Here is a 15675-nt window from a genome sequence, read left to right as displayed (position 1 = left end):
CTTTAACACCTGGATGGTCTGCACATTAACACCTGAAACTGGTTTTAAGTACTCATTAGGCGGCTCAGAGCTATGCCACTCCAGGGCAGGATTATTGCTGATCTGTGTCACCGAGCTTGTGCTACACTAAAGTGTAGCCACTCCGGGGAGCCCTCGGGGTGGAGGTGGAAGCCTGGAATGCAGTGGGGAGAGTCTTACCTTTCAGTCCTCCAGGCCCCTGATGGTCTGAACGCGTGATGGCTCCAAACTGGAGCTGGCACCAACACCAATCAATAGGGACCTAATGAATTTGTGATTATGCGGATTCAGTGAAATCCAGGCAATGCCCACAAAATCTGCACAATCCACAAAATCTGCAGGGGCTGAGCGGGTAGAAACCTTGCTAAGTGCTGTGGCAGCTCACCAAGGGGGGTGGGGGGGAGGAAGGGAGGCTGCCTGCTCAAAGGGCTGCCAGCAAGATGGCTGCCACCCTCACTGCTGATTGGCTGTGAGGGTTGCCTGTCATGTGGCCCCACCTCTCCACCCATCAGTGGCAAGGGGTGTGGCTACATTATAGACAGCCCTTGCAACCAATCAGTGGTGAGGGGTGGGGACACATGACAGGCAGCCCCCGCAGCCAATTGGTGGTGAGGGGTAGGGCCACTCCAGCCCATCTGCCAGAGGCATGGTGGGGGAGGGGTAATGGTGCTCCACCCTTAAAATGGCTGCCCTGGCCTGTGTTCTGCCTGTGAAATTGGGTGAGGGGTAGCCCCCACGAATTCGGTAGGTCTCTACCAATCAACATCTGTGCAGTTCACAGTGTAAGGTATAACAAGGCCCTTAGGAAGGGGCTGGAGCCATGCCGGAGAATTTACGGATGGTTCTGCTGATGGTGGAAAGTCACAAGTTTGTACTGTACTGAAACTTTAAAAAGATGCTGCTTGAGTGACTTTTATGGAACCATCTCCTCTCTTCTCTCATTGTCATTGTACAGTCTCAAAGACTGGTATCTAACTATACAAAGAATCACCAGAACCAAGGCAGCATTATCCAGTGGAGATCTCCATTTGCTTGAAACTCTGTGGCTAGAAAGCATTGATTTCTTCAGTGGAAAGGGAAGAAAAGCTTAGTTCTCCCAGCAATTGTTGTATGGGGGAGGAAGTGGCCCAGGTAACTTCATCTGTGTGTAACTTCCAGGCATATTAGGGCAGATGTGGAACTGACCTTTGTCTTTGTGTTGACATAAGTTACACTTCTTTTGTAGAACTGAGCAGAAGGTGTTGGTGTGGCATAGACTAGGGCAAAGCCATGGTGTGAGACCATCAGAAGCAACTGCCGAAAGCAATCTGCACGCTGAAGATATTAATGCAGATTGTCTGGGTTTGTTTGTCCCCATCGAGCCTGTTTACGTCTGTCTACCCAGCTATCAAATTGCCTGTCATAATTCTGGGTGTTCATGCGTTATGGTCATCACTGTGGTATCTCTATGTCTTTAAAGAAATCACACCCACTTTTACCAGGTCTGAATCCTCTCTGATCTCGTTAAGACTCCATGTAAGAGATGTGCCATTTCCTAATGTTTTAAAAAAAATTCTTGTACCTTTTCCATGACAACGCATGCCACAGAGTCTGTCAGCGCATGCAGGGTGGGAGCAGAAAAAACCTATGAGAAAAAAACATGAGAGACTGTATATACCTGACTTGACTCTCAAAGAAGGGTTTATAAGCTTTGGGAAGTGAAAATTAATGCGCAACACAAATCTTTGCTTTCCAAATAGCCCCTTTTCAGCCACATGCATTTTTTTTATGCTGGATAATCCCTGGACGTTTTACTTACACCAGTACTTCTTATTGCTGACTTGACAAACACAAATAATCAAGGGTCACATTTTAAATTCAAGGAAGTCCATATGACTTGAACATCAGCCACTTAAAAAGATATGGCAATAATAAATCATCATGCCATTCCGAACTGAGGTTTTGTCTATTCCAGTATCTTTACAGTAGATGCTGAATAGTAAAAAAAGAAAAGAAAAAGAAGCATAAATCCCCCATATATGACAGCATATGGCGGTTTTCCTGATTCAGTCTTGTCCTGATGCCTCCAACTCCTGTGCTGCTACAGTTTGATAGGCTATAAAATTATGAAAGATTATGCTGGTTCTGGAGGTGCATTGCAGAACAACACCAGTGCACTGCTTATTTAGTTCTGGTTTCACCTGGTGTGGCACATGGACATTTCTTGGGCTACACATGTGATCCCAGTTGAAATTCCATGTAGGGGTGAAAATTGCATTGCCATTTGTTTCTGGTCCTTGATGTCCAGAACATTAGAAAATCTGTCCCACTTTATGGTGACCTTAGAAAATGGATGCTCCCAGATATAGATAGGCCTTTTGTTGAAGTTCCTCTTCCCCACTCTAAGAATAAGAAATTTCTAACAGGAGGATGTGTGGTCTGTATTCAGCAGATGGAAAAGCATTGTTTGTCACCAACATCCTTGGGTCTGCTCCATGGTACACGTTTTCTCTTTTCTTTTAAGACTGGAACCCCTAATGTCTTTCTTGGTAACTCCACCAAGACGGTGGAGTGAAGGAGGAATGGAGTTGAAAAGGTAGTTCTATTAGTTGGTCTTCAGGACTCTAATATCCTTTCCTGTCTGCCTCACTGCTTCTCCATCTTGCTCTGAATCCCAAGTGTAAAGATTTGTGTATCTGAATCTTTTGCTTCTGAATTTCCCTCTCCCACTCTCTTATTGGCCTTACAACTGGGTACTTTTAATTTATTAACTGTACAATATTTTCATACCATGGACTTCAAATATGCCCTGTACTGCTTGCAGTTTTGCATTACTTATTCCTGGAAAGCATCTTAAGATATGCTTTGCAAGAATGACATTCTCCAGAGTGAAACCTGCATGTCTCTACCTGGGACTACCTGTATTTATGGACATGCTGTTCCACAACTCAGCGTTGTCTCCATCTTATAAACTCTCCAATACTATCAGCTTCTTCCTCTTAAATGTTAACTCATTGTATAGCTAACAGTTACCTGCAAACAAATGCTTTTGGTCAGACCTGTGGCCTCTGTTCCTAATTTTGCAGATTTCTCATTATTTACACTGATTTTTGTGGGCCACAGTTCACTTTGGATTCCAAAGAAGATAGTTTTGCCCTGGTCAGTGTGATTCATGATGATTCAGAAGATCTTTTCAATATCAATCTTAAGAATGGATGATAAAAAAGAATGAATAAATAATGTCATTTGTAGACATTTTTATACAGATTTCTCATTAAAATTGCACATGTTTTTCACAGGTTTCTGAAAACAGAACCTGCAGGTTTTTCTATGGATTACTTTTTTTTCCTCATGGACTAATACCACTATCTGGCTCTGGCACACAGACAAGTTAAGTTGGTTGTGTGGACATAGTACATGTGATGCATGACACTTCTTTATTTGCAGTGACACTATTCTGGCCTTTATACCCCTGGAGGGGAAGCTCTTCTTCCATCATGCAAAGGTTAAGCCCCTGTACTGAAGGCCACCTGAGCCAGCCAAGCCTGGATACAGATTACCATGATAAAAAGGAGGTTCCAGTGGGCTTCCATTTTTTCTGAAAACAGAAGAATAAACCTGTGCCCATTCTTCTGCATCTATGAAGTTAGATACATTTGCTTCATAGTCTACTGAGTAGGTATCCCCTTTGACTGCTTTTGAGGAGAGTAATAGGGAGCCCCTGCCCTCTTTGGGGTGCGAGGAAAATAGTCCACAAGTCTTTCAGTATCCCATATAAGAGAAAAGCTTTTGGAGTTATGTTTAAAAATATCACCCTCACCAGCTCAACACAGTGTGCCTCTGTGCTCCCGTGGAGGTGGCCTACATATCCATCTTGATGGCTGTTGGGTAAAGTTCTGGGGTTGTTTATTCCTCAGGGCAATAAAACCACGCGAGATCCCTGCCAGAGTGAGTACCTGTGCTCCTCAAAGAAATATATATTGTACTGGGGGAAAAAAAACAATTGGAATGTGTGTGAATTTGTGGGGGCTAGGAGGCAGGTAGGAGTCTCACACTTGGGGCCTGATCCTGTTCCAGACAAAAGACTTTACACTGTGAGTTAGCTCCTGCCAAAGAGCATCTCCAGTGTATAGTGTCACAGAAAGAAAAAGGTGAGTATGGAAATAACTCTTTTACTTGGTGCCCTCCCAGGGTCAAGTGCAGTAACAGTGGAGGTTTGTAGTACACAGAGGATTCTGATCTGATATAAGATAGATTTTGTCTACACCAGCCACTAAATAAAGCACTAGTGTTTCTCATTCTGGTCTCCATCCATCACTTAGTACAGTGGGTCTGGCCTTACCCCTCCAGTTCTTGGCACGCATGCAGTAGCTCGTTCCTTCTGTGTGTGATGTACGGAGGAAAAGGAAATGCAAGATCCAGTGTTGTGTTCAGTACCTGCAGCTCCCATCTGCTGGTTCTATTCTCATTCACTGGGACATGTGTTTCCAAGATGGTACAGGAGAGTAACAAGGGGTGTCTGGGGCAGTTGGGACATTTGTCATGGCAGAGAACTTAGTATTCAGTGGGATGAAGGGAAAATGTCAGCATGACTGGGAACATGATTGGCTTAGTATTCAAACTCCAAAATGACGGGTGCCATTATATATCATGTGGAAGGGATGTTGGAGCAAGGAAAAGGAGGTCATTTACCATTTTTGAAGGCAAGTGGTCTCTGAGGGCCTGTGTATGTAACATTTAACGTGCATGTGATTTTTATATTGGTTTTGTACACCAGAATATGAAATAGACAGATGCCCAGTTATCCTGGGTTAGCAGCTGCAGTAGGCACTATAATAACATCTATCCCTTTTGCATTCATAGTTTCATAGTTTGTAGGGTCGGAAGGGTCCTGAACAGATCATCAAGTCCGACCCCCTGCCATGGCAGGAAAGAGTACAGAGGGTCAAACGACCCCAGCAAGGTGTTCATCCAGCCTCCTCTTAAAGACCCCCAGGGTAGGAGCCAGCACCACTTCCCTTGGAAGTTGGTTCCAGATCCTAGCTGCCCTGACAGTGAAGTAGCGCCTGCTGATGTCTAGTCTGAACCTACCCTCTGCCAGCTTGTGACTGTTATTTCTAGTCACTCCTGGTAGTGCTCGGGGGAACAGGGACTCCCCCAATGCCTGCTGGTCCCCCTTGGTCAGTTTATAGACGGCCACTAGATCCCCCCTCAGCCTTCTCTTGTGGAGACTGAACAGGTTCAGGTCCTGTAGCCTCTCCTCGTAGGGCCTGCCCTCCTGCCCCTGATCATGCAGGTGGCCCTCCTCTGGACCCTCTCGATGTTGTCCACATCCCTCATGAAGTACGGCGCCCAGAACTGGACACAGTACTCCAACTGTAGCCTGACCAATGTCGCACAGAGGGGGAGGATCACCTCCTTGGACCTGCTTGAGATGCATCTGTGGATGCATGACAAGGTGCAGTTGGCCTTCCTAACTGCGTCCCCACACTGTCAGCCCATGTTCATTTTGGCATCAATAATGACTCCAAGATCCTTTTCTGCCTCTGCACTGACAAGAAGGGAGTTCCCCAGCCTGTAGGTATGCTGCTGGCTCCCCAGCCTGTACGTATGCTGCATTGATCAAATGGCTACACTAGGATAAGTGTGGACACACTATTCTACATCAATGTAACTTAAACTGCTATATTTTTACTGCTGTTTTTTTTTTCCTGGGGTAACTTGATACTGCATTCTAGTAAGTTACATTGTTGCAACCTTGTGTCCACTCTTTTACACTAGTAAAACTCTTTTATATTAGTGCTGTGCAAAATTTTGCCAGCTGTTTCGTTTCGATATGCACAGGGTGTCAAAGACCTGCAACAAGGCAGTAGCCCTTGACTTCAGGAGGAACGATTTCAATGAGTTAAGGAGATTAATCGGTGAGGCACTGAGGTCCCAGAGGGCAGGGGAGTTGGGAGTCCAAGTTGAGTGGTTGTTCCTTAAGGAGACGATCATCCGAGCCCAAAAGGTAACGGTCCCAACACAAATCAAAGGGGATAAGAGTGCTCAAAAGCCCCCATGGCTCACCAAAGGCATTCAGGAATGTCTGAAAACTAAAAAGGAGGCATACACCTGATGGAAGGGAGGGGCTATTGCCAAAAAGGATTATACCGCTGTTGCTCTAGACTATAGGGGGGCTGTTAGGAAGGCAAAGGAAGAGACAGAACTAGGACTAGTGACCAGGATCAAAGATAACAAGAAGTCCTTTTTTAAATATACAGGGAGTAAAAAGAAGGCACTGGGTAATGTGGGGCCCCAGCAGGACACACTTGGCAATCTGGTGGTTGCACCAGATGATAAAGCTGACCTTTCTAACAAATTCTTTGCCTCCATTTTTCTGAGCAGGGACCGGGACATCCCCCACACCGGGATTCCGGACAGACTCAGGAGAGGCACTGCCAGGCCTAGGGTCAGAGAGGACCTAGTTAGGGAACTTCTGGTGGGGCTGAATGTGTTTAAATCAGCAGGTCCAGATGATCTCCACCCCAGGGTGCTGAGGGAATTGGCAGGGGTCATTGCGGGACCCATGGCACAGCTTTATGAGCACTCATGGTGCTCTGGCCAGGTGCCAGAGGACTGAAAAAGGGCCAATGTCCCCATTTTCAAAAAAGGGGAGGAAGCAGGATCAAGATAACTATAGGCCCGTTAGTCTTACCTCGGTCCTGGGAAAGGTCTTTGAGAAAATTATCCAGGAGTACATCTGCAAGGGACCATCAGGGGAGATTATGCTTAGGGGCAACCAACATGGGTTCATTAGGCGCAGGTCTTGTCAGACCAACCTGGTTGCCTTTTACGACCAGATCACAAAATCCTTGGAGGCAGGTGTTGCGGTGGACGTAGTCTTTATGGACTTTAGGAAGGCCTTTGACACTGCCTCTCACTCCATTCTCATTAAAAGACTAGGCGACTGTGGCGTTGATGCCTACACAGTCAGATGGGTCGCCAGTTGGCTAGAGGGCTGCACCCAGAGAGTTGGTGGATGGGTCATTTTTGAAGCACAGAGGCAGAAAAGGATCTTGGAGTCATTATTGATTCCAAGATGAACATGGGCCACCAATGTGAGGACATGGTCAGTAAGGCTACCCACATCTTGTCGTGCATCCACAGACGCATCACAAGCAGGTCCAAGGAGGTGATCCTCCCCCTCTGTGTGACATTGGTCAGGCCGCAGTTGGAATACTGCATCCAGTTCTGGGTGCTGCACTTCGGGAGGGATGTGGCCAGCATTGAAAGGGTCCAGAGGAGAGCCACTTGCATGGTCAAGGGGCAGCAGGGCAGGCCCTACGAAGAGAGGCTATGAGACCTGAACCTGTTCAGCCTCCATGAGAGAAGGCTGAGAGGGGATCTCGTGGCCATCTATAAACTTACCAGGGGGGACCTGTGGGGAATGGGAGAGTCCCTGTTCTCCCAAGCACTACCAGGAGTAACTAGGAATAACAGCCACAAGTTGATTGAGAGTAGGTTCAGGCTAGACATCAGGAGGCACTACTTTACAGTCAGGGCGGCTAGGATCTGGAACCACCTTCCAAGGGAAGTGGTGCTCACTTCTACCCTGAGGGTCTTCAAAAGGAGGCTAGATAATCACCTAGCTGGGGTTGTTTGGCCCCAGCATTCTTTCCTGCCATGGTAGGGGGTCGGACTTGATGATCTGCTCAGGTCCCTTCCGACCCTACCAACTATGAAACTGTTTTGGCTCATTTCAAGCTCGAAACAGTTAAATTGAAACAAAACGAAGGGCTTTGAAATGGCCTCAAAACAAAACCACGGCAGCTGAAACATTTTGAAAGTTTTGAAATACTTTGAATTACAAAGCTGAAGCTGGGCTTGCCAGCAGGGAAACAGAAAGTAAGGAAAGGGAGGGGGAAGAGGAGGGAAGATGGGGGAAGGACTGCTGTCATATCGACTGTGTAGCTGGCCAGTGACCATGATCCTTCCCTGAGGTCCCTTCCAATCTCAGTGCTCTGGGTGTGGGGGATGGAAAAACAGCATAAAAGGCAGCATTGTTTGAACTAGCTTGCTTTCTGCCTTGGGGTCTGACAATTATTGAGCCATCTTCCAGCAGCTCAGGTGCATTAAACAACAAAGGTTACTACTACCATTGATTTGATTTCCCACTTGCTAGCCTAGCAAGTGGGATTCCACAATACCTTTTGCTTTCTTTCTAGACCTTTTTATTTTATTATTATATCCATTGATTAATTATTTTCAATTTCATAATTATATTGGAAATTACACTGTACAATTTATATAGAAAAGCAGATGCATTTATTTATTTTTATAAAAACAAGACGCTATGAAACGCACCATGAAGCGTGGTGGAAAAGCAGCTGGCAAGCCTTCAGGGAGGGGAGGAAGAGGAGGTAGAGGGAGAGGTGTAAGTTCCTGCCCCACCCCTCCAAACTGAGATGCAGCTTCTTTCCTACAACTAGCAGGGATGAGGCTTCAAGGAGCAGAAAGGAGAAGGGAGCAGTGCCACTGCCAAGTGCCTGAGTCTGCATCCCTTCCAAGAGCACCAGCCATAATCCCCCCACCACCACCATGACAACAAGCACCAGTATCAGCATGACAGTCTTTCACTCCCATTTCACCTCCCATGCTGAGCCTTCCAGTGCCAGAGAAGGAGCTGGATCTGGATCTGAGTGCCCTAGCAAAGGAAATTCTGGAGAAGGAGGGGGAATCAGCTGAGTTTGTGTTCCACACCCCTCAAATTTACTCTAGAGCCAGGTCTCCTTCCCTAGGAGGCATTTCAGAGGAGGCTGAGGTAGAGGTTGCGGAGGCAAGTGGCTCAGCTGACTCTGCTCCACCTGTTGCTGTGCCTCTGGCTGCTGAGGAGGGGTAAATTGCAGCATCCACACATGCACCCGCACCCCAGAAGTGAGTGGGCAGTGTGGTCTGGGATCATTTTGAGGTGGCAGATAATCCTACATACGCTATCTGCCTGCCCTGCCAAGCCAAAACCAGCTGGGGCAAAGGAACAAAACACATGAGCACCACGAGGATGCTGATGCATCTCCGCAGGCACCATCCCCTTGCCCTTGCTCCTCCTCAGCCTGGCACCAGTGGGAGCATGCCCAAAGCAAAGTCCCCCTCTCACTCCAAAGCCCCTGCACCACCAAAGCAGAGGCAGGCCACCCTAGAACAGTGGGAGAAAGGTGGACAGAAAGGGGGAGCGAGTTGCAAGGGCGAGCGAGATCACCCAGAGCATTGGAGAGATGCTTGCTGTCGATGGCCAGCCCTTCTCCTTAGTTGAGCAGCCAGGGTTCAGGTGGCTCATGATGCTCGTGGCCTCATCCTACTAAGTGCCTCCATGCACTCAGCAGGACAGAGGTGCCCTCCCTGTATGAGGCATGCAGGGAGTACTTGAGGGAGGAACTGCACAAGGCAGATCTACAGGTGGCCTCGGACATCTGGAGCAGCCGGGGTGGAGATCACGCCTACCTCTCCCTAACGGGGCACTGGTGCGACCAGTCAGGCCGTCGGTAGGCTCTCCTTGAAGCTGAGGTGCTGGATGAGTCCCACACAGCAACAGGATCATGGGGGCCATGAACCGCTTGGTGCAGGGGTGGCTCGTTGGGCAGTGCGAGCTCACCCATGGGTTCATGGTCACTGTCAATGGGGCCAATATGGTCAAAGCAGCTCATGATGCCAACTTTGTTGGCATCCACTGTGTGGCACACAAGTTCCACCTCATTGTCAGGGATGCCTTGGAGGGGGACAGGGCTGCCAGTGACAGCACCAGCACCACCAGCAAGCTCATTTCCAAATGCAGGAAGGTGACAGGCTCCTTCCACCGCAGCATCCAGGGGGGCAAGATACTGTGGGACAAATATACAGAGCTGAACATCCCATAACACAAAACCATGCAGGATGTGGAGACGTGGTGGAACTCTGCATACCTGATGAATGAGAGGCTGGTGAAGCAACAGAAGGCCATCCGTGAGTTGACCTTGCTCGGGGAGATTGGGATCAGTGGCCCCATTAACAGAGCTGAGTGGGATACCATCTCCTATATCTTGATGGTCCTCAAGCCCTTCCTCAAGGCCACCGAGACAGCGCTGGCAATGCCCTCCTTAGCCAGGTGATCCCTATAGTTAGGGAACTTCAGAGTCAAATGGAGAACTTACAGGGGATCGATGTTCTGGTTGGGTCAAGCCACTGTCACCAGACATGCAGGCATTAGTAAGGCGGCTGAAGGAGGGCATCAGGAAATGGCTTGATCCCTTGTGTTCAAGTACAGTCCATGTGCTGGCTGCTGTGTGTGACCCGAGGGTGAAGGGCAGCATCTACAGCACCCAAACCCTGGATCAGTGGACGGAGGTGCTGGTGAAGAGAGTCAGGGAGTCAGAATGGCAGAGGTAGGGGGACGTGGAAGAGGGGGATCCACTGTCCTATGCTAGTACGCCATTCACCAGCCAGTCTCCTCCTCCACCACAGATGCTGCCAATGTGGTCCAAGGGCATGGCTTCCATGAGTTCCATGGTTCAGAGGTACCAGACCCCACCATCAGGCAGGTAGCACTCACGCCTTGGTGACTGCCTATCTCACCGAGGATGTGGAGCTGCTGCTGTGTGACCCCTTGGCCTACTGAGCAAGCTGCAGCCAGATGTGTCTGGATTTGGCAACAGTTGCTCGGGAACACCTGTCCTATCCACCGATCAGTGTTCCGTGCGAGAACACCACCTGTTTGGATCTTGTGTTGGTGGAGCAGCTGGTGTTCCTCAAGGTGAACCTCCTGCTACTGGAGCTCCCCAAGCTCCAGGTCCAATGGAGCGAGTGCCACCCTCCTCACTCCGTCTGCACCTATTTCCTTTTTTCATGTTTTTAAAACTATTTAATACCCTGCTGTCAGAGCTGGAGGGGGCACCCATTGCATCACGAGCTAGCAGAGGAAGAACATGTCCGTGCTGAGCTTCCATGCCAGGACAAACTTGGAGGTATGAGCTGGGGCTATGGGGAGGGAGGAGGCCCCAGGTTCTGGGCATGACTACTAAAACTGCACTCTGCCAGGGTCATGGAGGCCTGATAGGGCTGCTGGTAGTGTGGCAGCCCCAGGAAATGCCAGAACCGAAGATCCCCTTGGTGAAAGGCGGGTAGGAGGCACCATAACCTCCAGCCACCACATGCACACGCACAGTCCTGGCTGGGGAAATCCAAGCCCCATCACATCTTTGACAGGCCTGAGGGCTGCTGGTTGCAGTGGAGTTGTGAGGCTCCAGGTGAGCTCAGCTTAGCCACCTGGGATGCCAGCTTTTGGGTTGAAAAACCCTTCATCAGTCTGGGGAAGCACGTGCAGTTGGTGTGTGTACTGTTCCTGGATGGAAAGAATAGTAAAGAAGCCAGAGGCTGGGATGCAATGCAGACAAGAAAACCAGTTGGTGAAAATGGAAAGGAGGCATCAGGGGGTGAGGGACAGGCTGGGGCGGGAGGCGAAGGGGGATGTAGCAGCACAGGTAGAAGTGTAGAGGTACCTGGGAAGTCAGATGTCTGGCATGTTGTAGTGTGTCAGAATTCCAATGTCTATATTGAGTCCATCAGTTTCTGTACCTAAGAGGTTGTTGATGTGCAGTTCATAGGCTCATCTGTGAAAAGTGGTTTATAAATTCCCTTTAAGGATCAGGCCTGAAGGATTAGAGGCAGGTAGTGTTCTGTTGTTGTCTTTGATAGATTTTTGGTGTGTGCTCATTCTGGTGCACAGTTGTTGCTTGGTGTCTCCACGTATTTTCTATCAAAGCACTTGGTGCCCTGATGGAGATATGTATTGTGAAGATATCTCCATACTGGAGTTATTGTTTTCAGGTTTTGCATGTCTTGTCATGGCATTGCCTGGATCCATTTGGTGTGTTTTGGGCTGTAGGAAGTTGGCTTCTGGTGATGAGGTTAGCAAGGTTCAGTGCTTGTTTGAATTTACAAACCGCTTTTCACAGACAAGCATATGACCTGCACTTCATCAACCTCCTAGGTACAGAAAGTCATGGACTCAATATAGATAGTGTAATTCTGACACACTGCAACCTGCTGCACATCAGACTCCCCAGGTACCTCTCCACTTTTACGTGTTAGCTGCTACATCCCTCTTTCCCCCCCCCCAACCCCAGCCTGTCCCTCACTCCCTGACACCTCCATTTCCATTTTCACTGATTGGCTTTCTTGCCTGCATTGCATGCCAGCCTCTGGCTTCTTTACTATTCCTTCCATCCAGGAACAGCACACAGACACACGCCAACTGCAGGTGCTTCCTCAGCCTGACAAAGGGTTTTTCAACCCGAAAGCTGGCTAGGATATATTTCTCTAACTATTCATTTGGTCTGCTAAAAGATACTAGATTAGATTGACCTTGTCTGCCTGTACCATGTCCTTAGACCAACATCCCTAGCACCTGACCAGAAGGACGCAGGGCCATGGGCACATATAAGCCCCAGGGCTGGAGCTGGCAGGAAGAGTTCCAGCAGCTGCTGGAGAAGAAGCTCCTGCAGAAAAGGAAAGAAAGGCTCTGTCACAGTTTGGCTGCCTGAGATGCTGCTCATGCTACTGTGCTAGTGCTCACTGTTATTTTATTACCTGTTGTCATTTAAGGTGGTTGACTGGTTGATGCTGTAGGGGAGGAGGAGACCTCATTGGGGCACACTACCATGTCATGTAGAGGCCCCAGCGCCAGTGAGGGTGCGCCTTAACACACACACTGTCACCCAGGTCACAAGTTTTGCTTGTCAGCAGCCTGAGGTGCAGTTTCCCAGAAACCCCTGCACCTGTCTCCTTGAAACTTGGCAGGCTTTGTGGCCTCACCGGGGGTAGCATGCCTGCAGTTTTCATCGTGCTTTGCTTTAACACACACACGTGACATAAGTTTTGCTTTCAAGGATTTGAGGTGCAGTTTTCCAGAAACCCCTGCACCTATCTCCTTGAAACTTGGCAAGCTTCATGGCCTCAGAAGGGCCTACCAGCCCTGCAAGTTCCATCTGAATCAGGCAAGAAATGACAAAATTATAAGCAGTTTCATGCTTCCCCATTATAGCCTATGGGTGAAACATTGAAACAGTGTCGAAACAGTGAAATGGTTTGATTAAATGAAACAGAACAGTGATTTCAAAACTAAATGAAACTCAAAATGAAACACTGTCCCATTGAAACGGCAAAACAGAAGTCGAAGTGAAACGATGCTGTTTCAAAGAGCCTTAATAAGTATCTTGCATATCTAGGTCCTAAAATTTTGTTTTGGGAAAGGAAAGGCTGCTCCTGACTTAATGAGAGCAGGGTCTGATGGATCCTAAGAATATTCATATAAAATATTATTAGGTTGTGCAGTTAGTGCAAGATGATGAAGCCTGTCCTACCCACAAAGGCAAAAGGCATATTGTCCCAGGCAGTCCAACAGGACTACTGAAATGTCTCCTGTTACCAGGGTTGCATATATACAGGCCATAGTCTTTTATCAGAATTCAAAAGTGCACAGACCCTTATGCTGATGTGGGGGAGGACTTGATTTTGGGAGTTGGACATAGACTCTAATATGTGACCCTCTAAGAGTAGAAGCAAATTCACAGCCAGGATACTGGGCATTTAATACCAGCAAGTGATTTTGTCTTAGCTTTTATATAGTAGTATAGATGTGTCATGGAGCATCAATCCACAGAGTCTAGTAGACAACTATTGACAGTGACCGGTGCTCCAGAAGGTAGTGAAAATAATCCATCTGGCAATGTTAGGTGCATAAGGGAAGTTTCTTCCCACTCTCTGGAAAGCACCAAGGAACAGCATTTATGTGCATTCCTTTGAATAAAAACCAGGAAACTGGTGATGAAGAGATAAGAACATTTTCAGTCCAACAAGGACTTACCTCAGCATTCTTACTGAAATCTTCCCATATAAATGGCTCTACCATGTGCTCTCTTCTCTCTCTCTCTCAATGTTTCTTTGTCAAAATGCTGTACTGTAACTCTCAAAGTTTCAAAGATCATCTTATCAGCTATCATCTCTAATTTCACTGAGCCTTTGAAATCTCTCTTGATAAACACTAGATGAGTTGTGTTCCCTCCTCTTCTCCTGGAAGTGCTTTAGTCCTTTTCTCTGATCCCATTGTGAATTTCACAGAAAGAAGAAACAAAGGGAAGTGAATTTGCATTGAGGCATATTCTGCACTAACTTCTGATTGAGGGATAATGTGACCCTTTCCTCGTGGTGTAATGGGAGGGAGGGGCAGCACCTAGCAGAGACTGGCTGAAGCCCTTAGGACACAAGATTTAATAACATTTCCAACTTCTTTATCGTCCCTAAATTCTGATAATTCTAGAAAGTCTAGATATCTGGGTGGCGAGCCAGTAGGGGGCGCTCCTGCGTTGAGCTGCCCACCTCCCTGCACCCGACCACCTTCCAGGCTCCGAGTGCCTCCCTTGGGGTGCCTCCCGTTCGGCCCACCCCTTCCCTGGAGCACACCCGCTAGCCTGGGGTTCCCGCTGCCACCATCCAAGGCTCTGGACTCACTTCTGAGTCAGGGGCTGATTAGGGAAGCCTCCCTTAGTCCACAGACCTAAGGGGCCTCCTCGGCATAAATTAGACCCACCCCTCAATAAGTCTCCCACACCGGTCACAAAGGAGAACTTTATTGATTACAGGGGGTAGGGTGGAAACAGGGTAGAAGGTAGAGCAATATCATAGAAATCTTACAGGAATATCAAAGGAATCCCATAGAGCAAACCAGGGTGGCTGAGGTAGCCGTTTAAACACGCATCTGAGTTACTGAAGCTAAATATCTGATTGGATCTCTAGTAGGTTACTCACTCGCATCATCCAGAGGTGGTTGGAGTTTCCTCTGGAGGCAGGGCACTCTTGGAGCATGCGGTGATGAGGAAAGAGCCAGGTTCAGATTCACCTGGATGACCGCATGGCTCATGGCTACCTTCTTCCTGGCCCAGGCCCTTAAATAACCTCTCTGACCTCAGCAGCCCGGTCCAATCGAAGCTGCCAATACTGGCTACAAGCCGACCAATCTACAAAGCATTCCTGGCTACCTGGGCCCGTGCGCAGGGCCGGGTCTTTCCCCCCCCTTGCCCAGGTGACCAGAGCATCGCCTCCCAGGCACCAGGCTTTTGTCATGCAGACAAGGTGGGAGATCCCCGCCCTGAGGGATTCAACACCAGCCTCTCAGGCTGGTGGAGACAGATCTCTGGAGAGGGGCACCGACGGTGGCATTTCTGCCACAATCTGTATCTAGGTCCCTCGAATATCTTTCTATTTTCTCCACCTGTAGACTTTTGTGTGTGTGTAGAAAAACCCAAATGTGCAATTCCTGTTCACTTGATGTCCCTTTGCCTCCTCCCCTTGTCTATCAGGTAGTAAGGTGAGCCATATGAATCGATGGAACCTTTCACTGAAGGGTAGAATAAGCCAGGCCTTCCTTGCTGCCAGACTGCCCTATGGGAAATGTTTCAGGGTTAGTTGGTAGCTCTCTGAATCTCTCTGACATTGCAGCCAATCCCAAGCACTTACAAATCATGATCCTAAATATCCCACTTATGTGGCAGTATTGTAATACATAGAAGCATGTTAGACTCTTTGGCTTTGACTGATGAAAGTGTCCTTTTACAGGAATAGATTAGAAAATGCCTAAATCCTATTAAAAGTGTGCATAAGTACAACTAC

General features: G+C 48.1%; 1 protein-coding gene and 1 non-coding gene across 6 annotated transcripts in view; both read left to right on the top strand.

The window, feature by feature from the left end:
• Positions 1–15675, top strand: part of CPNE2 (copine 2) — a 211081-nt gene that overhangs the window by 177679 nt on the left and 17727 nt on the right. The gene's annotated exons all lie outside the window — the stretch shown is intronic.
• LOC112551484 lies at positions 4341–4480 on the top strand. Its single transcript, XR_003095785.1, has one exon. It is a non-coding gene; the product is annotated as a small nucleolar RNA SNORA57 (small nucleolar RNA).

Source organism: Alligator sinensis, unplaced genomic scaffold (assembly GCF_000455745.1).
Source record: "Alligator sinensis unplaced genomic scaffold, ASM45574v1 scaffold1000_1, whole genome shotgun sequence".
In the NCBI taxonomy this organism is placed as follows: Eukaryota; Metazoa; Chordata; order Crocodylia; family Alligatoridae; genus Alligator; species Alligator sinensis.
Note: the sequence above shows the minus strand (reverse complement) of the source record. Positions and strands in the feature narration are given on the sequence as shown.